This window comes from Xenopus tropicalis, chromosome 7 (genome assembly GCF_000004195.4).
Source record: "Xenopus tropicalis strain Nigerian chromosome 7, UCB_Xtro_10.0, whole genome shotgun sequence".
NCBI classification, from domain to species: domain Eukaryota; kingdom Metazoa; phylum Chordata; class Amphibia; order Anura; family Pipidae; genus Xenopus; species Xenopus tropicalis.
The window spans coordinates 87411351-87430379 of NC_030683.2; the positions used below are offsets into that span (position 1 = coordinate 87411351).

Sequence of the window (19029 nt, forward strand, 5' to 3'; positions counted from 1 at the left end):
AGGGGGGTCGCGGGCCACCAGTTGGACAGCACTGCTCTAGAGGAGTAGTTCAGAGGACCAGATGGTACAGGGTACATAGTAAACTGTTACCTTGGGGCCAATTTATCAAAGTGTGATTTAGTTAGAGCTCACCACAGTAAAATTCACAAACTCTCTATTCATTCCTATTTAGAGACGTATTTATCAATGAATTAAAGTTAGAGTTCACCATTTGATCTAGAAATCACATAGAAATAAATAGAGAGTGGGAGAATCGTGCTGTGTAAGCACTAAATGTACATAAATAGGCCCCGTTGTTCGAGTACTGAAAATCTGATATGTGCATGTGCAAGTATCACATAGATAATGAATACTAAAGCTCTGGATACTTTCTAATAGCAGGACATTTGTTCTTTTTAATTGTGCAGAACACAAATATGGGTTATGGGGGGGTCAAACCAAGAAGCTGGGGTACTCAACTTATAATATTTTCTGCCCCATAAAGATCCCATTAATTACAAAATGGTTATTCCTGAAAGAGAAAAAAAGGCAGTTGGGTTCTGCAACTGCAATTATTCATTTAACATCCCCTGTATTACCATGACTAATTTAATATGCAATTTAATATTACTGATTTGCAGTTTCAATCCTGTGAACAGATGTCTTTTGGAATAACATTGCAAGTAACATATTCCCAAATGCTAATGTTTAGGGGTGGTGGTATACTTGTGGGTTTAGTCTTTGTGTACAGAGCAAGTGAAATGCATAATTAGTTTTACAAATTGATGATAATCCAGATGTGCTTTTGAATATATATATACCAAGACACCTTAGGCTATGAAAGAATAATCAGTGAATAACAATGCTATTTTGTTAAGAAAGAGCAAGAAATCAGAAACATGTTAAATAAAACAAGCAAACACATCAATACCCTAATACATAAATGTAACTTGAAAATGTCAGTGCCCTACTTTGTAAATTATGTGGGTCAGGAACAAACTAAGCTTTAACTGTAGATATAGATACAGTATATACACAAAAATCATTACATATATGAAATATTTTGTTATTGGCTTAGGCACACATTTATTTAGCCTGGGTGCAAACAGTATAAATATACAAAAATTTAAAAAAAGGCTGTTACCCACCAGGAACTTAAACATAGTCAATGCACATTTGTTGGATCAACGTTTTGGGCCACACCTGAAACCCTTATCAAGATACTGAATACAGATATTAAAAAACTATTCATATTATCATCCACTGTTGGGTTCACAGTAGAAGATGTGCAGGACTCAATAGTAATGCTTAAACAACTTATCTGAGATGACACTGGGATGACCTCTAACCATTTTGAGAAAGAGTCTACCACTACAAGAAAAGTCAAGAAAAATCAATATGAAGTCTAGACCAAGGCTTTTTTGTAATCTCCCAAAGAAGCACTGATGCTGCAGGGAGGCTGTAATGAGAGTTCTTGCAAGTAACACACAGATGTACAGCCTCTTCTATGTCTTCTATGTCAATTCTGTTACCAAACATAACTCCTTGCAAGGGCATTCATGTGCACTATTCCTAAATTGCATCTGCTTTCCCATAATAAACACACTTTTTGTGCAGATAGTTCATGCTGATGGCTTGAATATGGTCTGAACTCTTCAGACAACTTTTCATTTGGCCATCCCCTCCACACCCAGTTGAAAACACAAGAAAGAATTGAATCCTTTGCAGTCATATGGGCAATCTCAGTAGCTTCCACTGGAGAATCAGTGAGGGATTCCAGTATAAGTACTTCAAGTGAAGGGGGTAGTGAGCAGTCTGAAATTTGTAAAGGCAAGCAACTCAAAGCATCATCAGCATGCAAGATTGATTTTCCAGGTTTATAAAGAAGAGTGTAATCATAAGCACTTAGCATGATAATCTGAGCATTTGAGGTGACATAACATTTGGAGTAGGAATTTCTTTTGAGAGCAAACACAGTAATGGCTTGTTATTAGTATGGATTTCAAATGTATGTCCATAGAGGTAATTAAGAAACTTTTAACACCAGCTATGACAGCTAATGCTTCTTTGTCAATTTGTGCATAGTTCCTCTCTGCAACTGGTACCTCTTTACCATTTGGGAGAATGTGGTTAAGAACAGTATCAACACCATAAGAAGATGCATCTATAGCAAGTATTGATGGCCAAACTTCATAATAATGAACAAGAAGAGAATTAGATGTCAGCAACTATTTAACTTTGCGGAAGGCCTCTAAATATTTAGGAGTCCAGTTACATGGAACCCCATTGTCAAGCAAGCGATGAAGAGACTCTGCAGCTTTATGACCAAGGAAGCTGTGGTAGAAATTGAGCAATCCAACTAATGCTTGAAGTTCTTATTTTTGTTTCAGGCACATCATGGATAGCTTTAATTTTCTGTAGGACAAATGCCTGAAGCATCTATATGGTACCCCAAGAAGTTTACACTGGTAGCTCCAATCTCACACTTTTCTTTTTTTAAACGAATGTATGATGAATCAAAACGTGATAGCACTTCTCTAAGGTGATCAGCCAATGTATTTTCAGATGGTCCCATTAGTAGAACATTTTCAAAATATGGTAACACCAGTAACGCTGCATAGCAAGGTTTCCATAAAGGACTGGAATATTCCTGGTGCAGTTGAAATTCCAACCTGAATGCACCCCAAAGTACAAAAAAGCTTAATAAATATTTGTACATAAATTCTTATAAATATATAAAACACAATCAATAAACACAGCTAAAAAAGTGTGGCATGAAAACACTAATATCACATAATTAAGCTTTCTTGGAAAAAAATAAAACTCACAAAGCTGGCAATTATCATCTAGGATCTTTATGTACAAATATTTAATTTATATATCTATTATTCCAAACTTATCATACATAGTTAAACATGTTCATACGATTGGTCTATTATATTCTTTTTACTTGGTAGAGAATGATAAAATTATCAGAAAAACCCTGCTGATAAATAAATATATAAAACAAATAATGAAATTCAGGGAAGGATCACAAAAAAGATCTGGGAAATACTTCTGTTACTCCATCTGGCAAACTCACATTTTTAAGTCTAGCATTGCTTAAAGGCTCCTTCTTATACTCAACAAGAATAATTATGTAGTTTAAAGATAATGCCCATTTAATTACATCAGATTACAAACATGCATTTTCCTTGATACAACAGAGACATTTGTCTTAAAAGACTTTGATACTAGACACAAAAGAATCATGATGAAGAGACAGAAAATAAATGGATACTGTAAATTGTACAATGCTGTATAACCTGACATTGTCTCTACATGCAATAGCAGTTATTGTGATTCTTTACCCACATACACGTGCATAGAGCAGGACAGTATAGACAATCTTTGAGACAATCTTTGAGACATTTTACCAAAGAATTAAAGAAATAATGATAGATAGATGATAGATAGATAGATCAATACAAGAACAATGGAGCACTCAAGGGACTTAAAAATATGTGCAAAAATGTAGTGAAAGCACTTAGGTCATTAAGTGTTTTGTTCATTGCCATTACACTCTATCTATCATCTATCTATCTATCTATACAAACCAACAACATCCATCCAACTCTCCTCTACTTGGGTAGTCATTCATGCAAGGTTTATTCAACTGTTACAGCTTTTGCGGGCGTATGACCTGATTTATTATGACTGACCAAGCATATAACTATGTTATATGCTCAGTGGGCACAGGTACCACTAAGTGGTAAATTGGTTGCATATCTTAACTTGCCCATTGGACCCCTCTGGGTTGAATGGCTGGCATGACTGGTAGCCCAAAAAGACATATTTTGTTGATATTTGTGGCAAGCATTCTTTTGGGGGTGTTTTTGTATTGTTTAACCAATAACTTTTTAGTGTGAATAAATATTGGTATCCCAGACCTACAAGCATTATGCCTAAGTGTAAAATGCACAGGTATTTCAACCAAGACATGTGTTGGAATCGACAAAGGTATCGGTATTGATAAATCAGTACATTAAACACTTTCCTGAAACCAGGAAAATGTTAAATTCTTCCTTCAGACAAGCAATAGTTATAGCAAATTTATTTTCCAATTAAGTTGCCGTATATTGACATGAGATAGACATTGATTCATTTTGGGTTAACCAGTTTGCTAAAAAGCTAGCCATACTGGATTTTGTTGTCCCCTAGAAAACAAACAAAGAATCTATGAAGTGAAAACCAATCTAATGTGACAGCTGAAATAAAAGCAAACAATTCAACATAGCATCTAATAAAAAAAACAACTATCCAATGATTTGACAGGAGATCAAAGGCACATCTTCACATTTACATTGCAGAGCCGAGTATTGCATTTCTTAACATCTTTAAAGGATTTGGATGGCTCGATGTAGTAATGGATGAGAAAATGTCAAGCAGAAAGTACAACGTAGTAGGAAACAGATGTTCATAGCTTCTTTAACCTCAGTCTCTGTCACATGCATGAAAAGCTTTTTTCAAGAGTTCAGTAACAGAGTTTCCAGGGTGCTTTGTTGTTCTCAGCTTCGTTTGATTCTACTAATTATATTGTAGGGACCTCTTCTTCTCATTAGTGTTTATTTAAATTGCTATATAAATCTGTGCAGTTTACTGAGGGCAGTATTATTTTGAGAGAAATGGTACTAACATATGTATATATACACATAATTTAGGTGTAGGTTTTTATTAGCCCCCAAATGATAAGAAGATTGGGAAGACTATGGTGTTCATGTTGCCAACTATGGATCTGGCTTCTATTTTTTTTAAGCATTTGAACTCTGGTTCTGGTCTTTGAAATTTTTGTCCTTTAACATATTTGGTTAGCAATTATCCATAAGAGTAGTGCAAATCTGTTCAGATGAAAGACTTGAAAATCTGTATTCTTTGATTAATAGCTTTGGTAAGTAATATAAAATTAAACTGCTGACAGGTAGCAAACTGACTTGATAATGCTAGGGACCTTAACAGAGAAATGCATTTATTAACATTCACTTTTTTTACTTCCAACTGCAGAATGTACAATAGTATCATTTTTCATTTTACAGATACTTTATTAATTTGTTTTGAGCATCTCTGGAGGGCAAACGAATCAAGCAGCTACTCAACTCCTTTCTCAGACTGATCTTTTGCTGTGTTGCATTTATTTGTTAAATGGCAAATTCTTTTGGACAAAAAAAAAGCAGCATTTGTAAGGTCAGTTACATATGTTAACTAAAGGCCATGATTTAGCATACTCTCTGCGACTCTTGAAAGGAAATTAACCCATCTTTACTGAACAATGCTTTCAATTGCACTGTGATGCAGATGGATAAACATTTGTTTGTTTCTATATCAGCAGAACACTGAGCAGGGACACCTTTGCCTGGATGAATTTATTTGCATTTCTAAATTAATTTCCACACCTGGCATATTTTACACAAATGCAAATGTCAGTGCCTCGAAACAAATTCTGATGAACCTAGGCAAAGATACTGTAAAATGTAATAGGTATAACTGTAACCAACCTCCGTTTTCACCTTTTTGAAATTAAAGACAAGTCTACATATTGCTTGAATAATTTTATTGCTAATTAGGATTTCAATTTTAAAGCCTTGAATGTATGGTTAATAACTGTCATTAATGAGAAAATGTCATTAAAAACAGACCCATGGTCTATTTTTCAAGTTCTCAACATTTTTTTTTTAAAAACATAATGAACTGTCCAAAATGTTTAGTTAGTAAATCATAAGCCCTTAGCTGGCCAGACATGTATTGCTCTATTATTGCTGATCAAATGGTATAATTGTGCCTTCAGGTTTGTGTCACGCCCCTTCCCCCCAAGAGTATATTGGTTGATCATATTCTGGTGTTACTTGATTGGCTAAATGCCATGTTGACTGATATATGCATGGTATTATATCAGTTATGTTTACTTCTTAAACATAACTACTAATTCACATATTTATGGTCAATAAAACATACTATTATAATACAGGTATAGGACCTGTTATCCAGAATGCTCAGGATCTGGGGTTTTCAGAATAAGGGGTTTTCTGTAATTTGCATCTCCATGTAATACATGTGAGACATGAGAGATTATTCAGAAACACAATTTTCCTATGCAAAGTATAACATTTCATGCAGTATTTTCCCAGCATTCTGGCATCATCACGAACCCCAATGTGGATATGCTAATCCTTCATTCTTAAACACTGATCTCTTATTCTCCCTATCATCTGGGACAACCCCCAAACACCTCTCCATCCCCATATTGCTATGCCCAGCTCCCTGTCTGAACTGCTTTCCACACATATTTGCTGTTCCTTCCTGGTTCTCCCTTAAAAAGTAGCTAAGGCTTTTGGCCTTATGTTAAGTGGCCTATTAAAGATTCTCAACAAACTGGAATATATATAATTAAATATTGCCCTTTTACATACTTCCCCTTGATCCACCGTTTAGTGATGGCCTGTGTGCTCCCTCAGAGATCACATGACCAGAAATAATGCAGCTCTAACTGTAATAGGAAGTAGTGCGGAAGCAAAAGACAGAACTCTGTCCATTAATTGGCTAATGGGGCCTAGCATGTATGTGTGTCTTGGCTTGTTTGTGTGCACTGTGAATCCTATGATCTGATCTCAGGTGGCAGCTCTTAATTCTTAAAATTTTCTATTTAGGAGTATCCAATTGGATATACTACTTAAAAAGTATATTTTTATAAAAATGGTTTCTTTAGATGAAGTACGGTTTTACATATGAGCTTGTTTATCTAATATATTTTTTACAAAGACCTAGATTGTTTAGGGGTAATAGCATTCCTTTAACTCTATTTGAGCCTGATTGACTGATGTATACTATTTTACAATTACATACAGGCTTCTACTAAATGATGTATTTAGCAACCTAGAAAGTAGTAGGGGTCCTACTACATTGCACATAACAACTCTAAAAGCCTTTTAAAATCTTGTTTATTCCAGGTTCACAAAGATTTGAACCTGTTACCAGGTACAACTCCCAAGGATTGCAGTGGTTCAGTGTGGGTAAATGTGTCAATTCCTGCCTGTTTTTGTACAGTATTTACCTGACATTCAAGCCCTTATGATTTTCAACAATGCTGACATTTATGTTACCAGTACACCAGTGTTTTAGTGTAAGTGTAATCCTTTGATAAAAGTGTTTTGCCATGGTTAGGATTTATTTATCAACTGAGTATTAACTTTTGAAAAATAAAAGCCCAGAGTCAACATTTATTACAATTGTAGCTTTATCACGCAGACTCTTCAATACTGATACTAATCCAGGTGATGTCATACTGATCCCATAACAATTTCCAAACCAAAAGACTTCTAGCTTGCTATAAAGCTTTTAACTTCAGTTTTAACAAAAGACTGAAGTCAGAAAAGTCTATATATAAAAGTCTCTTGTTGTTGTTGGGGTTTAATTTTTCAATGTTTTTGCTGTTTTTGGTGCTAAATTACAAAGTTTTGTGAACTATAAGGCTTACAGCAAGTTTGCAGTTACCCTCAGTTTGAGGTGGGTGGAGTTTGATTAGTTGCAGTTGAACAGACAGCATAAATGGAACCATTGGGATTTCAGTAGAGCTTGCTTTACTAGTTAGCTGCTCTTTAAGTAGGGGCTCTCTAAGTGGAGTTATAAACACAGGAGTTACAAACTTAAGGAAATTTAAACAAGGTACAAGTTTGTTATTTTTTTCCCCTAGTTTTGTTAACTGTTTTCTATAACTGGGAGAATGAGTGGCAGCAACATTGAAGGTCTGACTCATGCACACATGTATGCAGATTTTAAACAGTTCCAAAGTGCATACCTCTGTCATGGACGGGATTAAATTGACACTTTAGAGGCTTGTGTTAAAGCTCTAGAGGAACAAGTTGCAACAGTGCGCTTGATTGAGGAGTCTCTTGCTCACTGAGCAGGAGCAAGTGTGGTCAGAAAGCATGGGGTGTCCCTTTGTTGATGAAAACAGAGAAAAAGCAGAAATTCTGAACTCTTATTTTCCATCTGTCTACACAGCTGAGGAGCCAGGCTTCCATTTAATAGACCCAAAATTAGAAATATAACTACTGATTTTTGTGAATTCATTGAGGTCTGGGATGGTGCAGAGGGAGTGGCACATTGCTAATGTGGTACCGTTATTCAAAAAGTGATGTCGTTCTCAACCTGAAACCTATAGGCCTGTTAATATGAAAACAGTCGTAGGAAGGGATAATAAGGGATAGGATACTTGAATACATTGCAAATGACAATACAATAAGTTTGTGCCAATATGGTTTTATGCATAACAGATCTTGCCAGACTAATTTAATTTTCTTTTATGAGGAGGTGAGAAGGAGCCTGGAATGGCAGTGGATGGCATCTACTTGGAATTTGCTAAAGCATTTGATACAGTACCTCACAGAAAGTTAATAATGAAACTAAAGAACAGTGGCCTGATATTAAATAGTATTTGTACATTGAGAACTGGCTCAAGGATAGACCTGGAAGTTCCATGCAGGATGCTGCCACTTTGCAGAGCGATTTGACAAAATTGGAAAACTGGGCAGCAAAATGGAAAATGAGTGTTCAATGTTAAAAAAGTGCAAAGTTATGCACTTTTGTAGAAATAATACAAATGCATGTTATACGCTAAATGGTACTGTTTTGGGGGGGATCTTTATTTGAGAAGGATCTAGGGATTTTTGGAGATTATAAAATTGTTCTGACAGTGTCAATTAGTAGCTACTCAAGCAAATAAAGTGCTGTCTTCTATAGGAAAGGGCATTGACATAATTTTGCCTCTTTATAGGTCCATGTAAGGCCTCACCTTGAGTATTCGGTGCAGTTTTGGGCTCCAGTCCTTAAGAAGGATATTAATGAGCTGGAGAGAGTGCAGAGATGTGCAACTAAACTGTTGTGGAAGATCAGTGCACCAGAGGTAGAGTAGGTGGTTTTTCACAGTGAGGGCAGTGATGTTGTGCAATGCCCTTTCTTGCAATGTTGTGATGGCAGATTCTGTTAATGCCTTTAAGAGGGGCTTGGATGATTTCTTGAACAAACATAATATCCAAGGCTATTGTGATACTAAAATCTACAGTTAGTATTGATGTTGATATATAGTTTATGTATGTGAGCGTAAACATAGGTCAGTGTAGCTTTGTGTGTGCTTGGGTTTACTTGGAAGGGTTGAACTTGATGGACTCTCTCAGAAAAACACTGCTTTCCAGAGAGTCATATTTGGCAACATCATTGTGTTTACCAAACTCTACAGTAGTGATTGGTGAGCATGCACATTGGGCTGTTCCTGGGAGTAGAAATGACAGGACCGTACTTAGGAGTTGTTGCACAATAATTCTCTTTAATCATGTACTGAACTTCACAAGTTGTCAATACTAAATGAAATTATTGAATATGTTTTGTGCAAATGAAATACAGGTGAATAGGTTTTAGTTTGCAATTCATGTGATTGTGAAGGTTTTTTTCCAGTGTATGTTTTGTGTTGTTAGTATTCCTGCCTGGGTTTATATATGGTATCTACCTTTTCATCAGGCTGTTTGAGTGACCTGGAAAAAAACATATGTATCTTTTATTGAGCATTTGATAAAGTGGAAATGCATCAAGCTTCTGATGACTGTTTCTCACCTCTCTCTCTCTCTTTATGTTTTTTAAATTGAACAAAGATTGTTCTTGGTTTCTGTTCACCTCTTTGCCTTTGGCTATACAGCTAAAACACTTTTTACACATGTATTGTTTATTTCTATTTTCTCTGTCGATGCCTTCAGATAAAGGAACTTTCACCTTCAGCAGCATGATCATCACTTCAGGATGGAATCCTGCATATGAGATATTCAATATGCATGATAAATTCCTTTTAGTCTACCATGTTATGTAATACAATACAAAATATCCCCTGGTTCTGGTATTAATATTGTCCTTCAATTATATAGTGTCAGGGTATTTACCAATTATTTTTAATGGCAAATTATAAGAAATATCAGATACTGTATATACAAACCAGTAGATTAATAAAAAGCAGAGAGCTTTAGGCTATCCCTAGGTTATAAAGTTCCCACTTCTAGCCCATTTTCTTTTGATATCATGTGAAGATGCTGGACTACTCATGAGGGCTTAATTTTAGTAGAAACAAAATATGGGTGCATACATGTTTTATGTATATATGGTGTGTTTATACATAAGGGTTGATTCACTAAAGGTTGATATTTCAAGCGCTATTTATAGCATGCGTTAAAAATGTTATCGTGTCTAATTTTTCGCGTCTTAACACACAATTCACTAAAAGGATACTTGCGTTAATTTAGATGTGATGCTGTTTGCGTTATTTAAGTCTCAAAGACTCTTTTCGTGTGGTATTTGACGGAATGTGCGCTAATGAACAGTTTCCATATAAGCGAAACACAGCATTACTTTCGTAAAACTACTTTTAAGAAAATGACCATTTCCCTGCAAACTGGAGGCTGCATCACTCTAGGGCCAACACATACTTGAGTAAATCACACTGCAAAGTCCATATTTTATTGCCAAAAGCTCATTAACTGTACTTTTCTATAATTACCGCCTGCCTCAAGTAGGTGTTATTTTTTGCACAGACAAATGCAATATTTAGCACGTCTAGTATTATTTCTGTGCGCAAATTAACGCAATGCGTTAAAATTAACGCATTCGGTAGTGCAAAGTTTAACGCATGCAACCTTTAGTGAATCAACCCTAATGTATTTATGTTCTTTTTAAACCAAACTATGTGATATTAATATGTATATTGCCTCTTTTCCTATACCATTTTGTGGAATGCATGGTGTACTCAAAATGTAGTTATATTATTAATGATCTTATTTTGATTTTAATTTTTCATTCTAATTTATGGAATAGGAAAAGATTAGTTTAGCAATCATTGGCGACTATGTCTTACTGCAACTGTATTTGTTCTCATTACATAACTATATTTGGCAGTGAAGATTGTACTGATACTCTCTTATTCTCTCTTGTTTGCCAAGTGAGTGGGACATAGGAATGCAATTCTATGTCCTTGAGTTATATACTGTTTAACTAATATATCAAAACAATGAAATTCAGGTTGTTTGTATGTGGAATTTTTGTACCCAGTGCTGTCCTTTTTTTTTTATTACAGAGAAAAAGGAAATAATTTTAAGGGAGATGGCATTTCCATAATTCGGTGGGTACTGCTGGTGGAACTGCAGCAGAGGGAGGGTACCGCTGGTGGAACTGCAGCAGAGGGGGGCACCGCTGGTGGAGCTGCAGTAGAGGGAGGGCACCGCTGGTGGAACTGCAGCAGAGGGGGGCACCACTTGTGGAACTGCAGCAGAGGGAGGGCACTGCTGGTGGAACTGGAGCAGAGGGAGGGCCCCGCTGGTGGAGCTGCAGCAGAGGGAGGCACCACTTGTGGAGCTGCAGCAGAGGGAGGGCACTGCTGGTGGAACTGCAGCAGAGGGAGGGCACTGCTGGTGGAACTGCAGCAGAGGGAGGGCACTGCTGGTGGAACTGCAGCAGAGGGAGGGCACTGCTGGTGGAACTGCAGCAGAGGGAGGGCACTGCTGGTGGAACTGCAGCAGAGGGAGGGCACTGCTGGTGGAACTGCAGCAGAGGGAGGGCACTGCTGGTGGAACTGCAGCAGAGGGAGGGCACTGCTGGTGGAACTGCAGCAGAGGGAGGGCACTGCTGGTGGAACTGCAGCAGAGGGAGGGCACTGCTGGTGGAACTGCAGCAGAGGGAGGGCACTGCTGGTGGAACTGCAGCAGAGGGAGGGCACTGCTGGTGGAACTGCAGCAGAGGGAGGGCACTGCTGGTGGAACTGCAGCAGAGGGAGGGCACTGCTGGTGGAACTGCAGCAGAGGAAGGGCCCCGCTAGTGGAGCTGCAGCAGAGGGAGGTCACCGCTGGTGGAACTGCAGCAGAGGGAGGTCACCGCTGGTGGAACTGCAGCAGAGGGAGGGCACTGCTGGTGGAACTGCAGCAGAGGGAGGGCACTGCTGGTGGAACTGCAGCAGAGGAAGGGCCCCGCTGGTGGAGCTGCAGCAGAGGGAGGTCACCGCTGGTGGAACTGCAGCAGAGGGAGGGCACCGCTGGTGGAACTGCAGCAGAGGGAGGGCACTGCTGGTGGAACTGCAGCAGAGGGAGGGCATCGCTGGTGGAACTGCAGCAGAGGGAGGGCATCGCTGGTGGAACTGCAGCAGAGGAAGGGCATCGCTGGTGGAACTGCAGCAGAGGGAGGGCACTGCTGGTGGAACTGCAGCAGAGGGAGGTCACCGCTGGTGGAACTGTAGCAGAGGGAGGGCACCGCTGGTGGAACTGTGAAGTTTAGAGAAATATATTTCAAAAGGGTTGAGGAGATCGCAAATAAACACAAGGAATTCTGGGAACTAGTCCCAAAGAGCTCCAAGAAAATACCATTTACATGGGATTACCCTTTGGGCTAAAGCGCACCCACTGGGTTTTTAAAGCAGAAGCTTTAAAAAAACAGAAGCCATGTTCATAGCTTATCTGATCAGCTATTTTCTTTCTTGAGAAAAACATTTAAAAGTCTGAAAATGTAAATGTTCTAGTTATTAATCTGCTCAAATGGATGTGCTCTGTATGTAAAATAGCTCAAAGTTATTCACATTTTAAATTGATTAGAATGTGTTGACTTTGTAGCTGATTTGTCTACTAACAGGGTAAATGCAGCTGACATCTTATTTTATGAAAAAGTAATGCATTACATAGATAATAAACACCATTCCAACCCAGTGACATTTTAATGTGTTCATTTGCACACTTTTAAATATCTACTACTACTGTGAGAACCTGCTGTCAGTATAGTTAGAATACAGTCTACAACCTTTTAAAAATCTAATCATACACAGAAACAGAGTAGTGGAGGGAGCACCGCTGGTGGATCTGCAGCAGACAGGGCACTACTGGTGGAACTTTAAATAACGGCAGTGTGACCGTTTCAACAAATTTATTTTTCTGTTCCCTTAAAAGCATCCCAATATAACTAATAAAACTTTCTCCCCTATAGAGTCTTTTCATAACACAGTATAAGTACTGTGGAAGTTAATTTCATTTCTAGAACAGTTGCTCTGATTGTGTCATTTGTAAATAAAAAAACAAACAAGCTGGAGTTTATACTTATTTTATAAACACTGTTTATAAAATAAAAGTGTCATGGTAATTCTCTTGGCCCCTGATGCTCATTATCTTATGCATGTGAATGATGCACAAGCAAGGAAGGCGCTCTAGGGAATGGCCACTCACCTACCATACCACCACCTCTGGATGCAGCACCACTGAAGGTAGCCCAGCATTTTTTTATTATTTTTTTAGCTTGCAAGTTGGCCCATGTTTCATAAGTTCAAAGTATAGTTTTCATAAGTACATAGAACATACCTCCCAACTGTATTGATTTTTGCAGGACAGTCCCTCTTTTAACAGCTCAGCCCACAGTCCCAGATTCTTACTGAAAAGTCCCTCATTTGCCTTTGATCTCATGTCTTGAACGCTAAAGAACAGGTCTCCTGGGGAACTGAGACTTGCAGCTTTTTACAGCAAAACTGTAATAACACTAGAAATGTGTTTAAACTTTAAAATACCTGCAAAATTTTTAAAATGGGAGTGGTATTTAGGGGGTGTGGTCAACATGGGTGTGGTCAGAAATTTTTGCATATTTACACAAGGCATTTCTTTTTGTCCCTCTTTTACATTTTTCAAATGTAGGGAGGTATGCATAGAATAGTACCATATATAACAAAAATGACAGCAATATGCTAGCAATTAAGGAAAAAACAGAACTGTGAAACAAATTAAAATGAGTTTTGTCACTTTTTGTTTGCTATAGTTTTTAAAAACCCAATCATAAAAACTCATAAATTGGCTTCCACAAGTCATGTCTCTTAACTCTTGGTGCTAAAATTATTAAAAAGTAATGTCAAATGAAAATTCTGCAAATAAAGAAAGAAAAGGTGCAAATAACAATAATAGATCAGAAGGAACAGTTTCAAGACCTCTTAGAGTTGGTGGTTTGTTTGTTTTCTTGCTTTTAAATTCTGACTTTTCCATTAAGAATTTAATTGATCATAGGCACAAATATAGAGCAATTTTTTGTTTTGTGTTTTTGTGCAACTTACCTTACATTGGTGCTGATATCAGTATGTCAAAGGTGCAATTTTTGTTTTTATAGTAGTCCCCTTTACCACTTTGTAATTATTAAATAGTGATTTCTAATAAACTGTTCACATAAATCAGGTTCATTTTAAGGTTTTTTTTTAGTAAAATCAAAAGGTCTTTGAAGAAACCTTTAGTAGCTTTCATCTTGGAGGGTCAAAAACTTTCCATAACAGTGTTTTTTGACTATGGTGCATATTTATTAAAATTCATCTTTTCTGAAATAATATTTAATAGGTTAATCATGATCATATTTTGTTACAGGGAAAAAACTGATCATGTGGAAAAGGGAAAACTCAAATAACATACCTGCTTTAATGTTGAACATTAACTTCCTTTTGACTCCTACGGCATCTCGATGGGTTTTAGCTGACAGAATTTTTTAAGATTTCTTGACTGTCAGAAAAGTGTTTTGTAACTACTGGCTTAATTAATACATATAACAATATATATATTGATAAATGTGACCAGTGGTTTCTTAATAACTGGTAGTTGACCAGTGATGGGTGAAATAATTTGGCAGGCATGGATTCACGGTGAATTTCCGCGTTTCACCATTGGCAGATTATTTCGCGAAACGGGCAACAGAATTGGTGTGGGAACCAAACCGAAAAGCCTATCAGGATCCCTACAAAAATTCACAAGAGCAGCTCTCCAGGGTGAAAAAATGTCATATTATTATGTATATTTCCATTCATATTTATGCTGTTATATTGTATTGTATATTGAGCCCCATGTTTCCTATGTTTGTATCTGTGTCTATGCTTGTATTTTTATGCATAGCTATACATGTATTGATAAATATATATTTACATGCTATATTTAGAAGTCAAAGTTAGAGCCATATATGCAAACAATAGGACGCAAGTGGTGTTTATGCTTCTGTGTAGACGTGATGTGGATAAGGTATATTGCATCCCCACGGTGATCGGATACGTCAGTTCCATCTTTTTTTTTAATACAGAGTTAAAAATGGATAGCAGTTAAGCTACATGAGACATTGAAAGTCTTGTCATAAAATGATCACACTTTTGTTTTGCTAAGGAAAAAGTCTAATCTCATTAGGCCTGAGTTGTATTCTCTTGGCTGTAAGCCACCTCCACAGAATATAAGCAGTTGCTGAATTTGCAGAAAGAATAAAAGAACATTGTTTCATTCTTGCTACTTTAATGTTAGCTCTTGCTTTTGCTTAAAATGACACAAATGTTCTCCTGTCTCTTGTTCTAAGAATTACATTGTACTACATGTTGTTTGATTTTCAATGGCTGTTAGAGAATAGCCTAATTGTGGACTGGATCTTGTTGTACTTGTTCAAAACGACCACCTGATTCAGTTAATCTGAAACCATAAAATCAGTTTGAAAGTCCTTCTGCTTATAAAGCAAGATTGACAAAACTTTTCAAGTTCTCTAGGGTCAGGCACCTAATTAAAGAAGAAGGTCATCAAATGAGAATCCTGTCTGCTCTCTATAGGATTCTTGGATTCACATGACAGTTGCAGAATGCAATAGACACATTTTTTATCTCTTAAGGCTAAGCTAGCACTATACTTCACCTTCTGAAGTTTGATTACTGTGTAGTATTGGCAAGTAAAAATTGCATGGTTTGATGACAATAACATGGCTAGTAATGAGCGAATTTTCTTGTCATGTAAAAAAAAGGTGTGGTTGCGTCAAAATAGGCAAGCAGCACCCACATTTTGCAAATTTTTCACCGTTTCACGAATTTTTCCACAGTTTTGTGAATTTAGGCGAAGTGAAACAGGACAGATTTGCTCATCACTACACATGGCAGATTTAACACTGGTAAGTATGAATTGCATTGGATAATTCAAATAGTATGGCTATTTTGGTTATGGGTAGTGATCTGTGCTGTTTTACTGAAACATTTGTAAAAGTTTGGGAAACTAGTTATGGGATACAAAATGTCATAAAAGTTATAGTTGTAGTTAACTACTAATGTTAAAAAATAAAATACATTTTTCCAGTTCAATGCTGTGAGTAGCCTGTATATGGGCAAGTTTTATTTATAATAAATATTATTACACTATGTTTGTTTTTTCTCATTTTATCATAATTTGAGGTGCCCACTTCATCACTACCATCAAGAATCTGCAGATTTACTTTGCCTTGCTGTATTTTATATCTGGTGAGTGCATCAGCTCACCATTTCGCACTGGTGGACAAAATTTATAATTGTATTTATTTATGGTCACATTTTTCAAGCTTGCACTTGTGGGTGTTTTATTTATTTAAGAAAGATTACACCATAATTTCACATGGTCTTTATTGTTATGCACTTCCCATGCACATTGTTTGTACATATATTTTGTAGAACTACTAATGGCAAAAAATAAAATAGATTTTTCCAGTTCTCATCACCTCAAAATGATGTGTTATACTGTATGTGTTCTTTAGGCTTGTGCTACAATAATGCTGATGTTCAAGGCACATTTTTATTTTCAATAAAAATATATTTGCATTTGGTGCATTTTAAAAGTATTTTTAATACACTGCAAAAGTGAATACCCTGACTACCAGGGATCATTGGTTTCTCAATCTGAATCAAATCATTTAACCATTTATAAAACCAATTAAATTGATTCCCTGGTAGTTATAGGGCCACTATCAGACATTGCATGAAAAAATCTTATAGATAAGACCACATCTTTTTTTTTTTTTTTAAATATCTTTAAAAAGTACTTCCTTTTCCCATAAAAACATGAACAGCTCCTGTTCAAATTGTGCACAAATACACTTATTGACAAAGGGGAATCTGTGAACTAGGATGGTCACTATGTGCTATTTGAGGATGTAGCGAACCTCACAAAAAAAGTTTGCGAACCCGTTCGCGAACTTCTGCCAAAAAGTGCAAACTTTTGCGAACTTTGCGAACCCCATAGACTTCAATGGGAAGGCGAACCATAAAACCTAGAAAAGCCATTTCTGGCCAGAAAACTGATTTTAAAGTTGTTTAAAGGGTGCCACGACCTGGACAGTGGCATGCAGGAGGGGGATCAAGGGCAAAAATTTATCTGAAAAATACGTTGTTGACACAGCGTTGCATTTTGTGATGTAAAGGGCAGAACTACTAGGAGCAGCACACCAGTCCCCAACACAGCTAGACTAATAGCACTAGGCCCTATAAATTACAGTAGCAAAGTAAAAAAACACAAATTAAAAAAAATGATGTGAATGTGTGGTTGGTGCTTAGTGCCCTACTATGAGCAGCACACCTGTCTCCAACACACACAGACGGAGCTGCAGTACACAATGAAAAGAAGAATAACAGTAATCAGAAAATAAAAGCAGTCCTTACAAGGACTATTGGGTTACAGCAGATGAGATCAGCAGGACAGCTGCTCACAGCAGCTACATACAGAGCAGTAGAAAGTAGATTACTAGTCAGCAAAGCTACCTAAACTGTCCCTCAAACCCCTGCACAGCTCTCTCCCTATGCTAACTCATCAAGCACACATAGGCAGAATGTAAAATGGCTGCTGGGCTTCGGTTTATATAAGGAAGGGAGTGGTCCGGGGGTGGTCCAGGAGGGAAAGCTGCCTGATTGGCTGCCATGTATATGCTGGCTCTGGGGTGAGAGGTCAAAATTTGGCTCCTGCTAAGGCGAACCCAAAATTGCAAACATCGCGAAGTTGCGAACACCCGATTTTCGTGCAAATTAGTTCTCCGGCGAACAGTTCGCTACATCTCTAGTGCTATTCCTAAAATGGCAATTTTCTATTTAGGATTACCTAATGGCACATACTAATAAAAATTATATTTTTATGAAAAAGGTTTATTTAGCCTAAAGATTGTCATTTTTATAGAACTTTGCAGGGTCTATTTTATTCAGGTGGCCACACACAGTGCAATCAAAAGAATGTTCAGATTTATCTGAAAATGTTACTGTGGTATCCATTTTTAGCCATTCTGTCCATATTAAACCATGTATATTAACACAGTATGTGGTGGTAAAATAGGATTCTGAGTGATTGTTAGCACATATACTGTATACATGATAAATGACTTACAATGATTCTTTCATTTAAGTTAATATACGAACAAAGGGCTATATCACCTATTCAACAAGAGTACAAAATCCACATTAATTGCAAATATTGTTCTATGTAGAGGTGCCTGTAATGCCTTCAGTTTCCGTTATGACCGCCTAGAACTAATCTCACTGCAGATAATGGCCCTGCTGCTTTACTTAATGCCAAGGGACTAAGTTAATTCACTCCTAATTATCAGAGTTCTTAAAAAAAAACCCACTAAATACTTAGTCTAATAACAAAATGTTACCATTAGCATCTTCAATTTTTTTGTCTTCCTTATTTTTACATTTTTTTAGGTACTATAGAGTCTAAATGAATATTCAGTCAGAAGGAAACATTGCCAAGAACAAGTTTTACATATTTACAATCAAACTTGTTTACTTCAAAACAAATTAATTTTACAGCAATTGATGAAATCGTAAAAGGAACTGATTAGCAGTAAACATACTTCATGTGAGCAGTGTAATTCATGCAATTAACATATGTAAGTACACAAATATTATCACAGAAAATTTGGACGATTGTGCACATCTTCAGAACAAACAGTTTTGTGTTTATGTGAATAAAATTGTGAATACTCTTTAGAATTCTGAGCAGATAAATGGGGTTGACATTACTTTTCCTTTTATCACAGTGTTCTAGTTCGAGAACCTACCTGTTGTAATTGCATTGTTTGCAGTAATAAACTAATGCAAAATCCCCTATAAAAGCTCTCTTTAAATATACAGAGTTGGTGTCTAACAAAAATGTGAGAATGATTCCATCTTACAGTAAAGAGGGAGTCAAGCACTGTCAGGATCATGCTTATACACGTTCCCCTAAT

General features: G+C 36.9%; 1 long non-coding RNA gene across 1 annotated transcript; it reads left to right on the plus strand.

Moving 5' to 3' along the window:
- The first annotated feature begins 5055 nt into the window (after positions 1–5055).
- On the plus strand, positions 5056–11162 carry LOC116412260. The gene is made up of 3 exons (XR_004223630.1): positions 5056–5199; positions 6960–7132; positions 11123–11162. It is a non-coding gene; the product is annotated as an uncharacterized LOC116412260 (long non-coding RNA).
- The last annotated feature ends 7867 nt before the right edge of the window (positions 11163–19029 follow it).